The following is a 6,325-nucleotide window of genomic DNA, read 5'->3' as shown; positions in this document are numbered from 1 at the left end:
GAGTGCAGGCCTGCGAACCACAAGATCGCGGTTTGATTCCCAGTCAGGGCACATGCCTGGGTTGCAGGCCAGTTCCTGGCAGGGGACACACCAGAGGTGTGTCAATTACATTGACATACAATATCAATGTATCAACCATACATTGATATTTCTCTCTCTCTCTCCTTCCCTTCCCCTCTAAAAATAAATAAATAAAATATTAAACAAAATTCTAAAAATTATAAAGTTTCCTTACCAGAGAGGTGGGTGGGAATGGTGTGGAAAGAATGGGGGAGCAGGAACAGGGATAGAAGGGGTGGGACAAATAGCAATTCTTTGAGTATGCTTTTTCTGACTTTCCGGACCATGATCATGTTTCTGAGAAATAAGTCATCAAAGTCAGTCAGGATGCAATGAAAACACAAAATGGAAAGCAAACAGTAGTAAATGAACTTAACCCTTTACAAATGAATGGCATAACTATACTGAGGAGGGTGGAGACATAAGTACTAAATTAGGAAACTATTTTGACTACATACTGTAAAGCTAAAGACAAAAAGAACTATACACATACATGGTACTCTAGTTAGTAAATCTTTCTCATGGAGCTGGGAATCAGCAGTTCTTAAACCCTGTTATGTGTATGCTAAGACTGAACAGATAAGTAAATAAATATGCTGTAAATAATGAGAGTCAGGTTTCTCACTGTTGGTGAAAAAAATTGCAAATAAGGAAAAGTACTCTCTGCCTCTTCCCCTCCCTCTCTCCCTCCCTCTCTCTCAAATCATTAAAAACATTTTTTTTAAAGAAAATGATGAATCTAGAACATCTTGTGGAACTAGAAAGAAATGAAGCACTCCAAAAGTGATTGAGGGTTGTCAAAAATCACAGGAACCAGTTTGAATGAACTCTCAATGGCCAAATCCAGAAAAATTTGGGCAATGCAATAAATAACAATACTTATGAATTATAGCCTGTAGAATAAAATAAATATCCATGAGCCCACACTGATATAAAAATTGAATAAATAAGTGGAAGAGAAGAGGCAACCCTTAATGGTAGAATTCTAATAAGTAAATGTAGAAGGGATGATGGAACTTGAAAATCACCTGGTAAACATCATAGTAATTATTTTTTTATTTCTTAAATATATTTTATTGGTTATGCTATTACAGTTGTCCCATTTCCCTCCCTTTATTCCCCTGCACCTCCCCTCCCCCTTGAGTTCACATCCATGGGTTATACATACAGGTTCTTTGGCTTCTACATTTCCTATACTATTCTTAACCTCCTTCTGTCTATTTTCTACCTACCCTTTATGTTACTTATTCCCTGTACCTTTTCCCCCTTTCTCTCCCCCACCCCCTTGGGTAAACTTCCATGTGACCTCCATTTCTGTGATTCTGTTCCTGTTTGCTTAGTTTGTTTTTCTTTTTGTTATATTTTAGGTTAGTTTGTTGATGGGTGTGACTTTGGTGTCATTTTACTGTTCATAGTTTTTTATTTTCTTCAATGTCTTAGATAAGCCCCTTTAACATTTCATGTAATAAGAGCTTGGTGATGATGAAATTCTTTAACTTGACCTTATCTGGGAAGCACTTAATCTGCCCTTCCATTCTAAATGAGGGCTTTGCTGGATAGAGTAATCTTGGATGTAGGTCCTTGCCTTCATGACTTCAAATACTTCTTTCCAGCCCCTTCTTGCCTGTAAGGTTTCTTTCAAGAAATAAGCTGAGAGCCTAATGGAAACTCTTTTTTGTTTGTTTCTTTTTTGTTTTTTAATTTTTATTTAACTCTTGTTCAAGTACAGTTTTCTGTCTTGTATTCCCAGCCCTGCCCCCCACCCCCAGTTGGAAACTCTTGTAGATAACTCTCTCCTTTTCTCTTTCTGCTTTAAAAATTCTCTCCTTATCTTTAATTTTGGGTAATGTAATTATGATGTGCCTTGGTGCATGCTTCCTTGGATCCAACTTTTGGGGGACTTTCTGGGCTTCCTGGACTTCCTGGAAGTCTATTTCCTTTGCCAGATTGGGGAAGTTCTCCTTCATTACTTTTTCAAATAAGTTTTCAACTTCTTGCTCTTGTTCTTCTCCTTCTGGCACCCCTAGGATTCAGATGGTGGAACACTTAAAATTGTCCTGGAGGTTCCTAAGCTTCTCCTAACTTTTTGAATTCTTGTTTCTTCATTCTGTTCTGGTTGAATGTTTATTTCTTCCTAATGTTCCAAATTGTTGATTTGAGTCACTGTTTGTTTCCTGTAAATTTTCCTTTATTTCACTTTGCATAGCCTTCACTTTGTCCTCTATTTTGTGGCCATACTCAACCATTTCTGTAAACATCCTAATGACCAGTGTTTTTGAACTCTGCATCTGATAGGTTGGCTAACACTTCATCACTTAGTTGTATTTTTTCTGGAACTTTGATCTGTTCTTTCATTGGGCCATTTTTTTTTTTGGTCTTGGCACACCTGTTACCTAGTAAGGGGTGGACCCTTAGGTATTTACCAGAGTGGGGCTACCCACTTTATTGCATTGTGGTGGGTTATATGGGGGAGGAGTCTGAGAGGGAACAGTGCTGCTTGCTCAGCTCTCTGCTGGCTTTCAGTCACTTCTGCCACTCTCCATAAGCAAATTGGGCCTTTCTGTTGCTGATTCCTAGGTGGGTGGGTTTGTGTACGTTCTAGGATCCTGTGGGTCTCTCCAACAAAATCTCCTATGAGGCTGGGAGTTTCTCCTGCCACCTCAACTCCCACAGATTTTTTCAGTCAGATGTTTTGAGGCTTTATTTCCCCTGCACTGGAACCCTGGGTTGTGCAGTCTGACTCCCTTCCCAGATGTTCCTCCCAGTTTATCCACATGCAAATGTGGGACTGCCTGCTCTACCAGCAGCTGCCTGGCTGCAAGTCCTCACCACCTGCCTGCCTGTTTCCACCCCTCCTACCAGTTTGAATGCATGTTTCTTCTTTAACTCCTTGGTTGTCGGACTTGTGTACAGTTCAATTTTCTGTCAGTTCTGGTTGTTTTTTTGTTTTTAAATTTGTTGTTGTCATTCTTTTGGTTGTGCAAGGAGGCATAGTGTGTCTACCTACACTTCCATCTTGACCAGAAGTCCATAGTATTTATTTTTTCAGGCAAGAATTATCAATGAATGCTAGATATTGTAGGCAAAGGTATGGTGATGAGTGGGATATTTGCTTAGTCTTGAAGTAGCTCCTCCAAGATACTTACTAATTACAAAGGAAAAAAATAATAAATTTACAGTGGAGAACCCAGGTTAACTCTACCTTAACCAAGTGAAAAGGTTAACAGTATCATGAGACATAGCAATATTATTTATCTCTTTTGATTTGTTGAACCAAGAACAGCACATCATTTTTGTGGTGCTTTTGTCAAAAATGTTGTACTTCAATCTAATCAACAGAAAACATCAGGCTAACCAAACTGAGAGGGAGTGTGTAAGATCCTGAATGGTGTAAGTGTTGGGAAACACAGGGAAAGCCAGTAGGGCTGTCAGAGGTTGCCACACAACAATTCTGGATTGGATCCTGGGCAGAAAAAGGACACCAGTGGGGTAATTGGCCAAATTGAAATAAAGTCTGTAGATTCATTAATAGTATTGTATCAATACTATTTCCCAGTTTCAGTAATCATACTATGTTTAATGTACACTGCTAACATTCAGGAAATCTGGGTAAAAGCTTTATGGGAACCCTATGCAACTTTTTTTATAATTCCAACATTATTTCAAAATATAAACTTGAAAAAAAAACAAAAAATAAACACTGTAAATCTTACAAACTTTTGAAAAACTTCCGATTTCATTTTCCCTCTTACTAACACCTAAAAAAGAAAAAAGTAAAAAAGAAAGCTACAGACCACTCTTTTCTATGTTGCAAATATAAAAGCCTGAATTAAAACAAGCACAAATTGTATCCAGCCTTTAATTTAAAAAAATAATATACTGTGACAAAGTTGAGTTTGTTCAAGGAATGCCAACATCTGGATGGGCCCAGAGGGGTTCAGGCATATCCATGGCTCAGTTGGCCTGGTCGCCTGCTGGCAAGGGTGGTTGAAAGTCAGGGGCCTGCGATGAGGGCTTTATGAGTGGGCCCTGGGTTGCAAGATGAGGTGTAGTCTCCAGTGGAAGCTCCAGAAGGTCAACATAGGAGACTTAGGGTCTGACTGATCAGTCACCATTTTAAAATTTAGATGGGACGTTTTGGAAGGAGCTGATGAAAGTGAGGGTCAACCCTAACTGCCCCCCACCCTTCCCAAGCCAGTTCATTGATGTTTCTACTGGCAGGGGAGTGTGGCCACTGTCCCAGGTCAGCCTCACAAGTTGGCATCTGAACCTTATGGAGGAAAGAGCTTTACGGAGATTAAGAAGCAGTTTCCATTAGGGTCTTGGAGACGTGGGGTACAGAAGCAGAATAATGGGGGATTCCTTTAGTGGGGAGCACACAGTGAAGGAAGCTGGAGGACTGGAGCAGGGGGCAGAGACTCAAATATCCCCCAGAACCAAACGGATCAAACTCCGGGACAGAGCTGGTGGGATGGTATTGTACTCACCGAACCATATCATGACATTTGATGACAGCATTGTTTATACTCTGTGTCTCCCAAAACAAACCCTGTTGAAGTTTCAGTTCTTTTTTTCCCCAGCTCAGTAAGGTTTTCTTTCCCCACACAGCTTTCCCATATTCTTCTTATGATTTCTTCTCTGGAGGCATTTTACACTGTACTCTGTCCATAGACACAGTTTGTATAGCAAACATAAAGGAATAATTTTCACTTCCACCAAGAAATATGCCTTCTCTCCTTTCTCTTGAAGCATATATCCCTCTCATATTATTTTTCATGTTTGCTACAGACATGAGTACAAAAAATATTTCACTTTTACTTAATTTCAATATAAGAAAAACAATTGTACAAATACAAAAACCAACAACTGACCCCTGACCTTGATGTCTGGGAACAATAAAGTATGGAGACAATAAGGTTTGGAAAGGATGCAAATGAGGGGACCTCTGAAGGAGGCCCCCCTGGGGCCTGTCTTCAGCCCACTGTAGCCTTGGGAGAGTGCAGAAGTGGTGTGGCCAGATTTTACAATTTTTAAAGAAAACCAAACATTGGAATTCTTACTCTGAAATCTCCTGGTTTTTAAATGTTAGAAATTCAAAGCAGTATTTGAAAACTCCTTGCAGTCCAAACCAGACATGACCTGCAGACTCCAGTTTGTGGCATCTCTTCTATATTGCTCAGGTGGGAGCTACAGCATTAATGGGAGCTAATTTGTTCCCATTGGCTTGGGAGACAATTTATTCAAGGAGGGTCAATGTTAAAAGTTTATTAATGTTGTTCATCATATTAATAGGACACAGGAGAAAAACTGCATAATTATCCTAATAGGATGCACCCTGATTAAGACACTAAGGGACTAAGATGTCAAGATGATAAATGTGTAATCTCAAGCCAACAGTCAATATGATATGATACTCAGCGATGACCTGGAATGAAGAGCAAATATAGCCCTTCATAACAAAGACATTACTACAAAAACAAGGAGCAAAATAAGGATGTCATACTGTAAATTATTCTGAAATTTAAGGAAAAACAATAAGAAAATAAATGAGAGCTAAATTTGAGAAGGAAGAGTCAAACTTAAGATTTTTTGCAAAAGATGTGATTGTCTACCTGAGAAACACTAGCTAATGGACTGAGGAATGTTTAGAACTTGTAAGAGAATTTGTTATAATAGCTAGATGCAAAAATATGTGCAATTCAATAATTTTCTATATACCAGCAGTGACTAAACAGAAAACACAGCTCATTCACCCAGCAACAAAATACCAGGGAATAGGAAATTCAAGGGATGCAATATAACCAAAACATCTTGAAAAAGAAGAACAAAATTGGAGAACTTAAACTCCCTGATATTAAAACTTACCACAAAGCTACAGACAGACATACAATCAGTGGAGTAAAATTAAGAGTCCAGAAATAAACCTTCAAATTTACAATCAATCAAATGATTTTTTAAACAAGGGTGAATTGTTTATTAAAACAATTCAAAGGGGGAAAGAACTGTTGCTGAGATAATTTGATATCCATATAAAAAAGAATGAAGTTGCTTTACTAACTCACAACACACACAGAAATTAATTCAAACTTGATCAAGACCTAAATGTAAGAGTTAAAACTATAAAGCTCTTAGAAGAAAACATAGGTATAAATCTTTGTGACCTTGAATTAGGCAATGTTTTTTTTGATATAACATCAAAATCACAAACAACAAAGGAAAAAATAAATAAGATATGCATTATCAGAATTGAAAACCTTCATGCTTT

The sequence above is a fragment of the Sturnira hondurensis genome, unplaced genomic scaffold, assembly GCF_014824575.4.
Source record: "Sturnira hondurensis isolate 20B ecotype Veracruz unplaced genomic scaffold, ASM1482457v3 Scaffold0019835, whole genome shotgun sequence".
NCBI lineage: Eukaryota > Metazoa > Chordata > Mammalia > Chiroptera > Phyllostomidae > Sturnira > Sturnira hondurensis.
This window is presented reverse-complemented; position numbering follows the sequence as displayed.